Raw genomic sequence first — 13608 nt, 5'->3', positions numbered from 1 at the left:
CTTGAAATGGATCCAGAGTTTAAGATTTCAGAATCTCATTTACACTTTATGAAGTTTTTTTTTAAATATACTTATCTGACTCTTCAGATTTCATTGCAGAGGAACTCTTTTGATGTATATTGTAAATTCTTTATTACTTGGAGTCCAAATATAATTAATTTAATGAAGGATGAAATCAGATACCATAATTCACAGTTTAAGTATGTAATGGTCATAGATGATTAGTATGAAAATGAAACTACTTGTATGTGCAGGTTACAGCAGTAAAGTGAAATATGTTCCAACCAAAGCACATGCAGGTTAATATTGTATTATAGCGGCAGCTACACTGCTACTGAAAGAACACACAACCAGACGGGTTGAACTCAGTGAGCAGAACTGATATATTGCAGGCTGCTGGGCTGGACATATTCCCAGCTGAGAACTGTGCTGGAGGGCGCTGATGTCACCTGGGTGTCACGTGGTCCCCCAGCGTGGGCTTCTGAGCCCTATGCTGAGAAGAAGGGGGAAACCACCCCCCCCCCCAAAAGGCGCAATTTTGGCCGGCTGCCCCTCTGCGTGGATTACAAGTGGGGCCGGTTCGCCTGCCTAGTGGTATGCTGCCACACAGCACCCCCCCCCCCTCAGAACCGGCACCAATGTCCTTTTTAGCTGGGCGGCCTCGCTTCTTGGGCTGGGCCACAATCACTGGTTCAGTGGGGTCGAGATGTGCTGGCTTCAGCCTGTCCACAGTAAACAGTTCCTGCCTGCCGCCGATGACCAGCGTGAAGGTAGACCCTGAATGTTGGACAACCTTGTATGGCCCCTCGTAAGGTCTCTGCAGAGCTGCCTTGGGTGGGCCCCGCCGAATAAAAACGTACTCTGCAGAAAGTTGCTCACTGGGGATGTGAGATGGCCGTGTCTGGGCGGCGGTTGGGGTACGAAGGAGTCCAAGTGGGCCTGGAGGTGGGGATGCAGCTCATGCGGAGACCGCTGGGGGTTGTGAGGCGCGTTGAAGAACTCACCAGGAAGTGCCAGCGGTGCGCCGTAGACCAGCTCAGATCATCCTTGGGTGTGGAGCGAATGCCCAGGAGCACTCAAGGCAGTTCATCCACCCAGTCAGGACCAGTGAGGCGGGCCATCAGTGGCAACTTACAGTGGCGGTGCAGGCACTCAACCAGCCCATTGGCCTGCGGGTGATAGACTGTGGTGTGCTGCAGCTCGATCCCCAACCTGTTGGCGAGCTGTGCCCAGAGCGCAGAGGTGAACTGGGTGCCCCAATCGCTGGTGAGGTGATGTGGAATGCCAAACCGGGCAACCCAACCGTGCAACCGCGCCTGGGAGCAGGAGTTCTTGGAGGCGTCTGGCATTGGGATCACCTCAGGCCAACGAGTGGTGTGGTCCACCACCGTGAGCAAGTAATGGTTGCCCCAGGAAATGAGTAAGGGCCCAACTCTGTCCACGTGAATGTGGCTGAACCGCTCCCGGATATGCTCAAACTCCTGCATGGGTGCCCTGGCATGCCTGTGTACCTTGGACATATGGCAATGGGTGCATTTTCTGGCCCAGACGGCGATCTGCTTCCGCAGCCCATCCCAGACGAACTGCTCTGCCACCATCCGGACTGTGGTCCTGATGGACAGGTGCAAAAGTCATGGATGTGATGGAAGACTTGCCTGCGCCTCTCCTGGGGAACCACTGGCCGTGGGGTGCCCATGGAGACATCGCAGAGGACAGTGCTTCCACCGTTCAGAGTCGGGAGGTCTTGGAACCGCAGGCCCGTGATGGCAGTCCTGAAGGCTCATGTCTCCTCATCAGACATCTGGTTCCAGGTGAGATGGTCAAAGTCGAGGCTGGGCATCAGCGTGCAGATGGCCGGTCGCGAGAGTGCATCGGCGACCACATTGATCTTCCCCGCCTTGTGCTAAATGTCAGTGGTAAACTCCGACACGAAGGAAAAGTGACGCTGCTGGTGGGCCGACCAGGGGTCCTTCGCCATCGCGAGTGCCTGGGTGAGGGGTTTGTGGTCAGTGAAGATGGTAAAGATTCTCCTCTACAAGAAACAGCGGAAATGCTGCACCGCCAGGTACATGCCCAGTAACGTATGGTCAAAAACACTACACTTGCACTCTGGTGGGCGGAGAAGGTGGCTGAAGAATCCCAGCAGCTTCCATTGTCCGTTCACCTCTGCTACAGGATGGCGCCGACGGCTGTGGCAGAGGCATCGACGGAGAGCACCGTATGCAGGTCTGTGTGCGGGTGGGCGAGTATGGTAGCCTTGGTGAGGGCGTCCTTGGTGCCCTTGAATGCACTGCAGGCCTCTGGGGTCCAGATGAGCGATTTGTGCTTGGCTGCGATGAGGGCGAATAGTGGCTGCATGATGCGCGCAGCTCCCGGGATGAATTGGTTGTAGAAGTTGTCCATACCCGCGAACTCCTGCAGCCCCTTGAGATTGTCTGGACGTGGAAACTCCTTGATAGCAGCGACCTTTGTAGTGGCTCCCTTGGCTGTGATGGAATGGCCCAGGAACTGCGTGGACTCTTTCCCAAACTGCCACTTGGCTGGGTTGATGGTGAGGCCAAAGTCAGCCAGCCGGGAGAAGAGGGTGCGCAGGTGGGCCTTGTGTTGCACCTGATCCCAGCTGGTAATGAGGATGTTGTCTAAATAAATGAAGATGAAATCCAGGTCCCTGCCCACTGAGTCCATGAGGCACTGGAAGGACTGAGTGGCATTCTTGAGTCCCAACAGCATGCGAAGGAATTCGAACAAGCTGAAGGGGGTGATGATGGCCGTCTTGGGTATGTACTCTTGGTGCACCGGGATTTGGTAATACCCGCGCAACAGGTCAACCTTGGAGAAAACCCTCACACCATGCAGGTTGGCCGTGAAGTCCTGGATGTGAGGGATGGGATAACAGTTAAGAACTGTTGCCTCGTTGAACCGTCGATAGTCTCCGCAGGGGTGCCCATCGGAGGCTTTCGGGACCAGATGGAGCGGCGATGCCCACAGGCTGTTGGACCGCCGAATGATCCCCAGCTCCAACAGATGCAAAAACTCCTCCTTCACCACCTGGACTTTGTCAGGGGCGAGCCGGTGTGCCTTAGCGTGAACCGGTGGGCCCTGGGTGGAAATGTGGTGGAACACCCCATGGCATGGCAAGGTAGTGGGGAACTGTGGTTTGAGGAGGGTTGGAAACTCATCCAGGATTCGCTGGAACTCATCTGTGGGCATGCTGATCGTGGCCATCTGCGACTGATCTGTGCAGGAGGCATCAAAGCGAATGGCCTGGAAATACGGGCGTCCACCAGGCGCCTATCCCAAATGTCCACCAGAAACCCATGGGCGAGGAGGAGGTCGGCACACAGGCTGGCGGTTGGAAGGGACGAGACGGTAAACCGCCACGAGAACTTTCGTCGGCTGATCTGGAAGAGAACTGTCTTGTCTCCATAGTTCTGCATCTGTGTTGTGTTGGCCACGCGGAGGGGAGGTCCTCAAGATCGGTTCCTGGACTTCATGGCCATGGCCGGGATGACGTTGATCTGGGCCCCAGTGTCGACGAGGAAGAGACGGCCACTGACTGAGTCCCGCAGGTAAAGGAGACTGTGTCCTTGGCCAGCCACAGCAGCCATTAACAGCGGCCAGCCTGCTCATTTCCCTGGAACGAGCAGGGCTGATGACACTTCCGACCCTTGGCTCCCCAGCGCTGGTGGTAGAAGCAGAGACCTGGAGTGGATGCTGTGCCCCTGGTTATGCTCTTGGTGGCTCCTGCAGGGGCAGGATGCTCTACTGCAGCGCTAGGGGCAGGCTTGGTGTGGTCATGCCCGTGCCTTGTGACCTGCTGGACCGTCGAGCCCTCCGGGAATTGCTCAAGCCATAGCTCTTGGGCCTTTTGAGTGACCTTTCTTGGGTCAGTAAAGCTCTCTTGGGCCAGTAACGGCCGGATGTCGTCGGGCAGATGGTCGAGGAAAATGCGCTCAAAGAGTTGGCACCCATGAGCGTGAGCATCTCATCCATCAGCTCCATCAGGGACCTGTCCCCCAGGGCGTCGAGGTGCAGCATTCGAGAGGCACACTGGCGCCTGGATAGTCCAAGGGATCCATTGAGCACTTGCTTGATGGTCTCGTATTTGCTTTTGATGGGTGGGTGCTGAACGAGGTTTGGCGGTGGCCTGGTCCAGGGTGGCGACCGCATGGTAAAATTTGGTTGTATTGGATGACATCTGGCGGAGGTGAAACTGAGCCTCCACATGGCCGAACCAGGTCTCCAGCTCCTGAACCCAGAATTCAGACAGCTTGACGGCTATAGCACCGATCCCAGGTTCGCTCATGATTGGTTGAAAGACATTTCAACCAGTCGGGGTCACCATTTGTAATGTCAGTTACACTGCTACTGAAAGAACACACAACCAGACAGGTTGAACTCAGTGAGCAGAACTGATTTATTTCAGGCTGCTGGGCTGGACTTATACTCCCAGCCCGGACCTGGCTGAGAACCGCGCTAGGGGGCACTGACGTCACCTGGGCATCCGTGGTCCCCCAGTGCGTGCTTCTGAACCCTGTGCTGAGAAGAAGGGGAAACCCCCGACGGTGCCATTTTGGCCGGTTGCCCTGCCGTGTGGATTACAAGCAGGGCTGGTTCGCCTGCCTAGTGGTGTGCCACCACAGTATACTAGTTTAAAATCAAATCTATTTTATCAGTCCACATATATTTGGTACAATATTTGCACTTCATGTAAAAAGTATAGGCAAAAATGAGTCCTAGCATTTTTGTGGGCTTTTTGGAGCAATCCATGCTGCAAACCTACACAGGCAAAGTCCTTCAACTCTTCCTCCTCTCCATCGACGTTGGTCTGCCTCATGCATTCGTGATGAGCTCGTCAACTTTATTCCCTTTGCTGCTAACTTTCACCCCAACCTCAAATTCACTTTGTCCATCTCCAGCTACCCTCTTCTTGATCTCTCTGTCTCCATCTCAAGAGACAAACTTTCTACAGACATTTTTCTACAAACCCACCAACTTTGATTTTCCAGTATTGTGCCTAACCTGTAATGGTTTAGTATCCCACATACACATACACACACATAAGCATATTTGTGCATAGTTGGGAGTTAAGTTAGTTACGGTGTTATTAGTAGTTATTAATAAATATATTGTTTTAAAATAAAAACAATAAGAGTCTCTTGGTGAATTTCTATTGCTGCTGGTGTGTAACAACAAATTGGGGGTTCCTCTGGGACAGCACTAAAATTGGAGCTTACCGAATTATTAATTTTCAATTCGATTGATTAAAGGGAAAAAAAGGAATTTAATCAATTTCACTTCCTTTTTGAAAGCCAATTAAAGGGCTTGTGTGGAAAAACAGGAGCAATGGATATAGAGTTAGAAAAACTAAGATTTGAGGAAACAGAGAAACAAAATCTGTTTGAGAGAGAACAAAAGCAGTTTGAACTACATGTACTTGAATTAGAGTTAGAAAAACAGAGACTTGAAAAGGAGAAGCAAAGGCATTTCTAGAGTGAAAATGAGAGCTGGAGTTCCACCTTCTGGTTCTATTGAGATGTTTATGACCAAGGAATTGATAAGTACTTCCAGCATTTTGAGAAAGTTGCTGAGAGTTTAAAGTGGCCAAATGTAACAGAGCATGATTAAAGGGAAAGCCTCTGCCCATACACGTGGACAAGCTGCTAATTATGAGACTGTAAAACAAGCTGGACTAAAGGGTTATGAATTGGTTCTAGAACCTTGTTGGCAAAAATTCAGGAATTCGCAGAAATAGGCAAACCAGTCTTGTATGGATTTTGCATATGACAAAGCTGTATGCTTTGACTGATGGTGCACATCAGCAGATATAAAGGGTGATTATAATAGTCTGAGAGAGCTAGTGTTGGTTGAGGAAATTAAAAAGTGCATTCCTAATGACATAAAAGTATATTTAGATGAAAAAGGAGTGGAAACTTGGCAGGAATTTTTTTTAATTAGTGGATGAGTATGCTTTAACTTTCAAGGTTAAATTTGTACCAAGTAGAACTTTCCAAAAGGGTAATATAAACTATCCAAGTTAGTCTGAAAACAAATCAGGAAGTACTGTTAGTGGTAAAGATGAAGGGAAGCGAAAAGAAAACCCTTCAGGTCTGCTTTGCCACTATTGCATGAAAGCTGGTCATGAGATAGCAAATTGCTTGCTCCATGCTGAGGAAATAAAGAGAAAAGGAGACAGCAGGAGATGACTGTATTGAAGAGATGAAAAACCTAGAAATCAAAAGGGTTCCAAACATGCTGGTAACATTAGAGATGAATTCAAATATTTTGTGTCAGAGGGTTTGGTTTCAGTAAAGGAAGGGTCACCCTAAGTGACAGTGAAAATCCTTCAATATACTGGAGCCACCAAGTCACATGTTGGACAGTGTTTTGGAATTTGGTGATGAGAATGCCATGGGTGAAATAAATTTGAATCGAGGTCTGGGGGTGATCTGGAGTTGATACCTCTGCACAGGATAATGTTGAAATCGGAATTAGTTGATGGACCTGTTAAGATAGGGATCCAATCAAGTTTACCAGTGGACTGGGTCTTATTATTGGGAAATGATATTGCAGAGGGTAAAGGTGTGGTTGACAGCTAAGACAGTCATTGATGAGACAAAGATAGATTCTGATATATGTCCAGCCTGGGCAGTGACTTGAGCTGTGGCTAAAAAGCTTGCCAGTGTAGATGGTGCTGTGCAGACTGATTTAAAAGGGACTGCAATCTGTGATAGTACAAAACAGCGCTCAGACCTGCCAAAGACTTTACCTCCTTCTTTATTGGACCAGAATTTTAAATTTCTTTGGAGAAGCAAATACAGATTATTTTTTACTACTAATTTCTCCCCATCGATTTGATTGTTTGGGATACAATGAAAGCTTATTTGAGAGGACAAAATTATTTCTTATACAACAAATTATTAAGAAGAACACTAACAAAGAAAGATTGGAATTAGTTAATCAGATTAAGCAAAAACCAAGTGTAAGGATTTGTTGTTATCCCAAAAAGAATTTATAGCGGGCCAGGACAGAGATCCCGATCTTACTGAAATGAGACATATGCTCTCTCTGATTATGAAATTAAGAAAGTGTCAATTTGATATTATTTCAAGGAAAGCATGTTAATGAGAAAGTGGAGATCACCTGATATCCTTGCCAGTGAAGAACGGATTGTAGTTCCGAAAGCCTATAGGGATGAAATTTTATCCTTGGCCCATAGCATGCCCTTGGGTGGTCGTCTTGGTGTAAAGAAAACTATATATAAGATTATGAAATAATTCTATTGGTCTAGTTTAAAAAAAGATTTTGTGATTTTTGCCGGACAACATGTCACATATGTCAGATTGTGGGTAAACCCAATCAGGGTCGCCCAGTGGCTCCTTTACAACCCATTCCTGATTTTGACGAACCCTTTTCTAAAGTTATTGTGGATAGTGTTGGCCCATGGCCCAAGACAAAAGCTGGAAATCAGTATTCGTTAACTGTCAGCTTCAGGCTGGCGATTACAGAGAGTAAGGAGTGGTAGTCGTTGCCTGCTATCAACCTTTTACAATTTCTGCCTTTAAAACAAACTATTTTTTAATCAAAATGGTTAAACTGTGATTTAACTGTTTGTTAGTACCACTTCTATCAAGAATATGTTTAGAAAAAAAATTCAGCCTTACCTGATCTAAATCATTACATATTGGTCTTGGGGTGGTGACTTTAATTGCTGTTTAAATTCAATTTTAGATCGTTCTTCCCCAAGATCAGCCACTCCTTCTAAATCTGCAACTATAATTCTTTTTTGTCAAATTTTGATGTTTCCAGTGTATGTCATTTTTAAAATCGTAACAATAGAAAATACTCAAATGTACATCATTCCTACTCTAGAAATTGATTATTTTCTAAATGACAATCAACTGATTTCTTGGATTAAATCATGTGAATACCAAAGAATAGTGATATCTGATCATGTTCCCATTATTCTGTCTTTGAATTTTTCTGACATTACTTTTTCAAAAAGACAACAGAGATCTCATACCACTTTACTTGCAGACAAAGAATTTTAAATTTCTTTGGAGAAGCAAATACAGATTATTTTTTACTACTAATTTCTCCCCATTGATTTGATTGTTTGGGATACAATGAAAGCTTATTTGAGAGGACAAAATTATTTCTTATACAACAAATTATTAAGAAGAACACTAACAAAGAAAGATTGGAATTAGTTAATCAGATTAAGCAAATTGATAGGCAACTTCCTCAAGATAAAAAATCTGTTATTATATAAAAGAAGAGTAAAGCTCAAAACTAAATTTAACCTTTTATCTACATATCCTATTGACCAGCAATTGTTGAGAATTAAGAGTAATGTTTATATTCATGGTGAAAAATCTGGTAAATTACTGGCTTGACAATTGAAGGGAATCTCAGTTAACAAACAAATTAACAAGGTTCGGATGAGAGATGGTAGAATGACAACAGATCATTTCAAAATTAATGAGACTTTTAGAGAATTTTACTCTAACTTTTGTAGCTCTGAATTTAATAATAATTTCACTTCAATGTCAGATTTTTTAGGTTGAATTAACTTACCCATCCTTTTTCAGGATAAGCGTACAAATCTGGAGGCACCTATTTCTCAGGAGGAAATATCTCTAGCTATTTCCTCATTACAGTCTGGTAAATCTCCAGGATCAGACAGGTATCCTTTTGAATTTTATAAGTCTTTCCCCAAATGGTCGGAATCAATAATTTATGGTAAATTATTTTCTAATCTCTCTAATCTTTGAATCTTTCCCTTTTTTCAAAATAAAAGATATACTAGGTTCATTGAAAGATGAAGGAAGCTTCTCAACCTTAAATGAAGGTCTGGTATGATAAAATGGCCTGGGTAAGATTAAAAGGTTATTGGCATGTTCCCTTAACAGACAGAGATAGGGAAATTTCTGCATTTGTGACCTTGTGAGGGTTATATGAATACAATGTTTTACCATTTGGAATTAAAAATACTCCAAGGACATTCCAAAGAATGATTGATTCTGTGATTCAAGGTTTAGAGCATGTGGATACTTATATTGATGATTTGGTTATGGGGAATGACACCTGGAAAGCACACATCTCTGAGTTAGAGAAATTATTTGACAAAATTTCAAAAACAAACCTTCCTGTTAATTTAGCCAAAAGTAAATTTCTCCATTCTTCTGTGGGTTATGTTGTTGATCAAGACAAGCTGCTGCCTGTTCAGGTGAAAGTTCAGACGATTTCTGAGTCTCCTGTTCCCATGGGTAAGAAAGCTGTTGGGAGATTTTTGGGAAGAGTAGGATATTATAGAAAGTTTTGTAAAAAAAATTTTTGCCGATGTCAGCCTTCCTTTGACTAACCTTCTGAAGAAGGGTGAAAGGTTTGGGCAGAACTTTGACAGGAAGCAGTTGATAAACTGAAAGCCGTTTCATGTCACCAGCCTGTGCTTAAGTCGCCTGACTTTGAGAAGCCATTTTCTTTAGTGATGAAGCTGCGGGAGCAGTCTTATTAGAAAAGAATGGCTGTGATGATTTTGGCTTACTTATCCAAGAAATTCAATGACCATCAAAAGAATCATTCTACCATAGAGAAATAATTTTTTAATCACTTGCACTGGGTTTGCAGCATTTTGATGTTTACATCTGCTCAGCTCAGTGTATACTGACCATAATTCCTTACAATTCTTCAGTAAAATGGAAAACAAAAGTAGACGATTGTTAACCTGAAGTCTATTTCTACAGGAACCTGGAGGTCGGGCTGCCAATGGTTTGCACTGGACTCTGTGTGGCTACAGGGGCTGCAGAAGCATTGGAAGCAAATCTATGGACGCTCGGTGACACTGGAAGGACTTCCCTTTGCTTCTCTCTCTCTCTCTCTCTAAGCTTGACTGTAAGAGGTACTTAGGCAATTCCTGCCAGAGGCGAATCTGTCTGCCTTGCAGCAGGCAAAAAGAAATTTTGTGTATTATGACACTGTTTTATTACTATGATAATTAATTTTTTTTTTTTTTTTTTTTTTTTTTTTAATTTTTTATTTTTCACACCATAAATCACAATAGCCATGATATACACTTTTTCTTTTCCACACATTTACAGTGACTTTTTCTCCCTCCCCCCTCCCTCCTCCCAAGCCACCCCCCCATCCCCCCCCCCTCTCATCCATTTTAGTTATACAATCTAGGTTGCATTAATTCAGTTAGACAATGTTGTCATTCAACAAAAATACACCAGAAATTCTACTGAGTCCATTCTTTTCTTCTCTTCTCCTTCCATCAACTTAGGTAATGTTTGTTCCCGGTAGGTTTTCGCTATTGTATTTAACGTAAGGCTCCCATACTTGTTCGAATATTTCAATATTATTTCTTAAACTATATGTTATTTTTTCTAATGGAATACATTTATTCATTTCTATATACCATTGTTGTATTTTCAAATTATCTTCCAATTTCCAGGTTGACATAATACATTTTTTTGCTACAGCTAGGGCTATCTTAACAAATCTTTTTTGTGCATCCTCCAAGTCAATTCCAAATTCTTTATTTTTTATGTTACTTAGGAGAAAGATCTCTGGATTCTTTGGTATATTGTTTTCTGTTATTTTATTTAATATCTGATTGAGATCATCCCAAAATTTTTCTACTCTCTCACATGTCCAGATTGCATGAATTGTTGTTCCCCTTTCTTTTTTACATCGAAAACATCTATCCGATACTGTTGGGTCCCATTTATTTAACTTTTGCGGTGTAATGTATAGTCTTTGTAACCAATTATATTGTATCATACGCAGCCTCGTATTTATTGTATTTCTCATCGTTCCAGAGCATAACTTCTCCCATGTTTCCTTTTTTATCTTTATATTTAAATCTTGTTCCCATTTTTGTTTAGTTTTACCATTTGTTTCCTCATTTTCCTTTTCTTGCAGTTTAATATACATATTTTTTATAAATCTTTTGATTAACATTGTATCTGTAATCACATATTCAAGGTTACTTCCCTCTGGTAAACTCAAGTTGCTTCCTAATTTATCTTTCAAGTAGGATCTCAGTTGGTAATATGCCAGCGCTGTATCTCCCGTTATATTGTACTTATCTCTCATTTGTTCAAAGGATAAGAATCTACTTCCTGAAAAACAATTTTCTATTCTTTTAATCCCTTTTTTTTCCCATTTTCTAAAGGCAAGGTTGTCTATTGTAAAAGGGAGTAGCTTATTTTGCGTCAATATTAGTTTTGGTATTTGGTAATTTATTTTATTTCTTTCTACATGAATCTTCTTCCATATATTGAGGAGATGGTGTAATACTGGAGAAGTTCTATGTTGTACCAATTTTTCGTCCCATTTATATAATATGTGTTCAGGTATCTTTTCCCCTATTTTATCTAATTCTAGTCTCGTCCAGTCTGGTTTTTCCCTTGTTTGATAAAAATCTGATAGGTACCTTAATTGTGCGGCTCTATAATAATTTTTGAAGTTTGGCAATTGTAAGCCTCCTTGTTTATACCATTCTGTTAATTTGTCTAGTGCTATCCTCGGTTTCCCCCCTCTCCATAAAAATCTCCTTATTATTTTCTTTAACTCTTTGAAGAATTTTTCTGTCAGTTGTATTGGCAATGCCTGAAATAAGTATAGTATCCTTGGAAAAATGTTCATTTTAATACAGTTTATCCTTCCTATCAGTGTTAGTGGTAGCTCTTTCCAATGCTCTAAATCGTCCTGTAATTTTTTCATTAGTGGATTGTAATTGAGTTTATATAATTGGCCTAGATTTTTGTTTATTTGCACACCTAGGTATCTTATTGCCTGCGTTTGCCATCTGAATGGGGATTCCTCCTTAAATTTTGAGAAATCCGCGTTATTCATAGGCATTGCTTCACTTTTATTTACGTTTATCTTGTATCCCGACACTTCTCCATATTCCTTCAATTTCTTATATAGTTCTTTTATTGCTAGTTCTGGTTCTGTTAAGTACACTATCACATCGTCCGCAAACAGACTGATTTTATATTCCCTGTCTTTTATTTTTATTCCTTTTATATTATTATCTCTTCTTATCGATTCTGCTAGTGGTTCTATAGCTAGCGCAAACAATAATGGTGATAGTGGGCATCCCTGCCGCGTTGACCTGCTTAAGTTAAATTGCTTTGATACATGTCCATTTACTGTCACTTTCGCTAACGGTCCCTTATATAATGCTTTAATCCAATTAATATACTTCTCTGGTAAACTGAATTTTTGCAATACTTTGAACAAGTAATTCCATTCTACTCTGTCGAAGGCCTTCTCTGCGTCTAAAGCAACTGCTACTGCCGGTGCTTTATTTCCTTCTACTGCATGAATTAAGTTAATAAATTTACAAATATTGTCTGTTGTGCGTCTTTTTTTGATAAATCCAGTTTGGTCTAAATTTACCATTTTCGGTACCTGTTCTGCTAATCTGTTCGCTAATAGTTTAGCTATTATCTTATAATCTGTGTTTAGCAAAGATATTGGTCTATATGACGCTGGTGAGAGTGGATCTTTCCCTTGTTTTAGTATCACTGTAATTATTGCTGTTTTACATGAATCTGGTAAGTTTTGTGTCTCATCAATCTGGTTGATTACATCCAGGAGGGGCGGTATTATTAGGTCTTTAAATGTTTTGTAGAATTCTATTGGGAGTCCATCCTCTCCTGGTGTCTTATTATTTGGTAAATTTTTTATTATCTCTTGTATTTCTACTGTTCCAAATGGTTCTGTTAATTTATTTTGTTCCTCTATTTGTAGTTTTGGTAGTTCAATTTTAGTCAGAAATTCATCTATTTTCCCTTCTTTCCCTTCGTTTTCGGTTCGGTATAATTGTTCATAGAATTCTCTAAAGTTTTCCTTAATTTCTTTTGGATTATATGTAATTTGTTTGTCTTTTTTCCTTGTTGCCAAGACCATTTTCTTAGTTTGCTCTGTCTTAAGCTGCCATGCTAGGATTTTGTGTGTTTTTTCCCCTAGTTCATAATATTTCTGTTTTGTCTTCATTATATTCTTCTCCACCTTATATGTTTGTAATGTTTCATATTTTATTTTTTTATCCGCCAATTCTCTTCTTTTGGTTGTATCTTCCTTTATTGCTAATTTTTTTTCTATGTTTATTATTTCCCTTTCCAACTGCTCTGTTTCCTGATTATAGTCCTTCTTCATCTTGGTTGCATAACTTATTATTTGCCCTCTAATGAATGCTTTCATTGCGTCCCATAGTATAAACTTATCTTCCACTGATTCCGTATTTACTTCAAAGTACATTTTTAATTGTTTTTCAATAAATTCTCTAAAATCCTGTCTTTTAAGTAGCATGGGGTTTAATCTCCATCTATACATTCTTGGAGGGATGTCTTCTAGCTCTATTGCCAATAACAGGGGTGAGTGGTCCGATAATAGTCTAGCTTTATATTCCGTTTTCCTAACTCTCCCTTGTATGTGGGCTGATAACAGGAATAGGTCTATCCTTGAGTATGTTTTATGTCTAGTCGAGTAGTATGAGTATTCCTTTTCTTTTGGGTTTTGTTTCCTCCATATGTCCACAAGTTTCATTTCTTGCATTGATTTATTTATAAATTTGGTTACTTTGTTCTTCCT

This window comes from Narcine bancroftii, chromosome 9, assembly GCF_036971445.1.
Source record: "Narcine bancroftii isolate sNarBan1 chromosome 9, sNarBan1.hap1, whole genome shotgun sequence".
NCBI lineage: Eukaryota > Metazoa > Chordata > Chondrichthyes > Torpediniformes > Narcinidae > Narcine > Narcine bancroftii.
Note: the sequence above shows the minus strand (reverse complement) of the source record.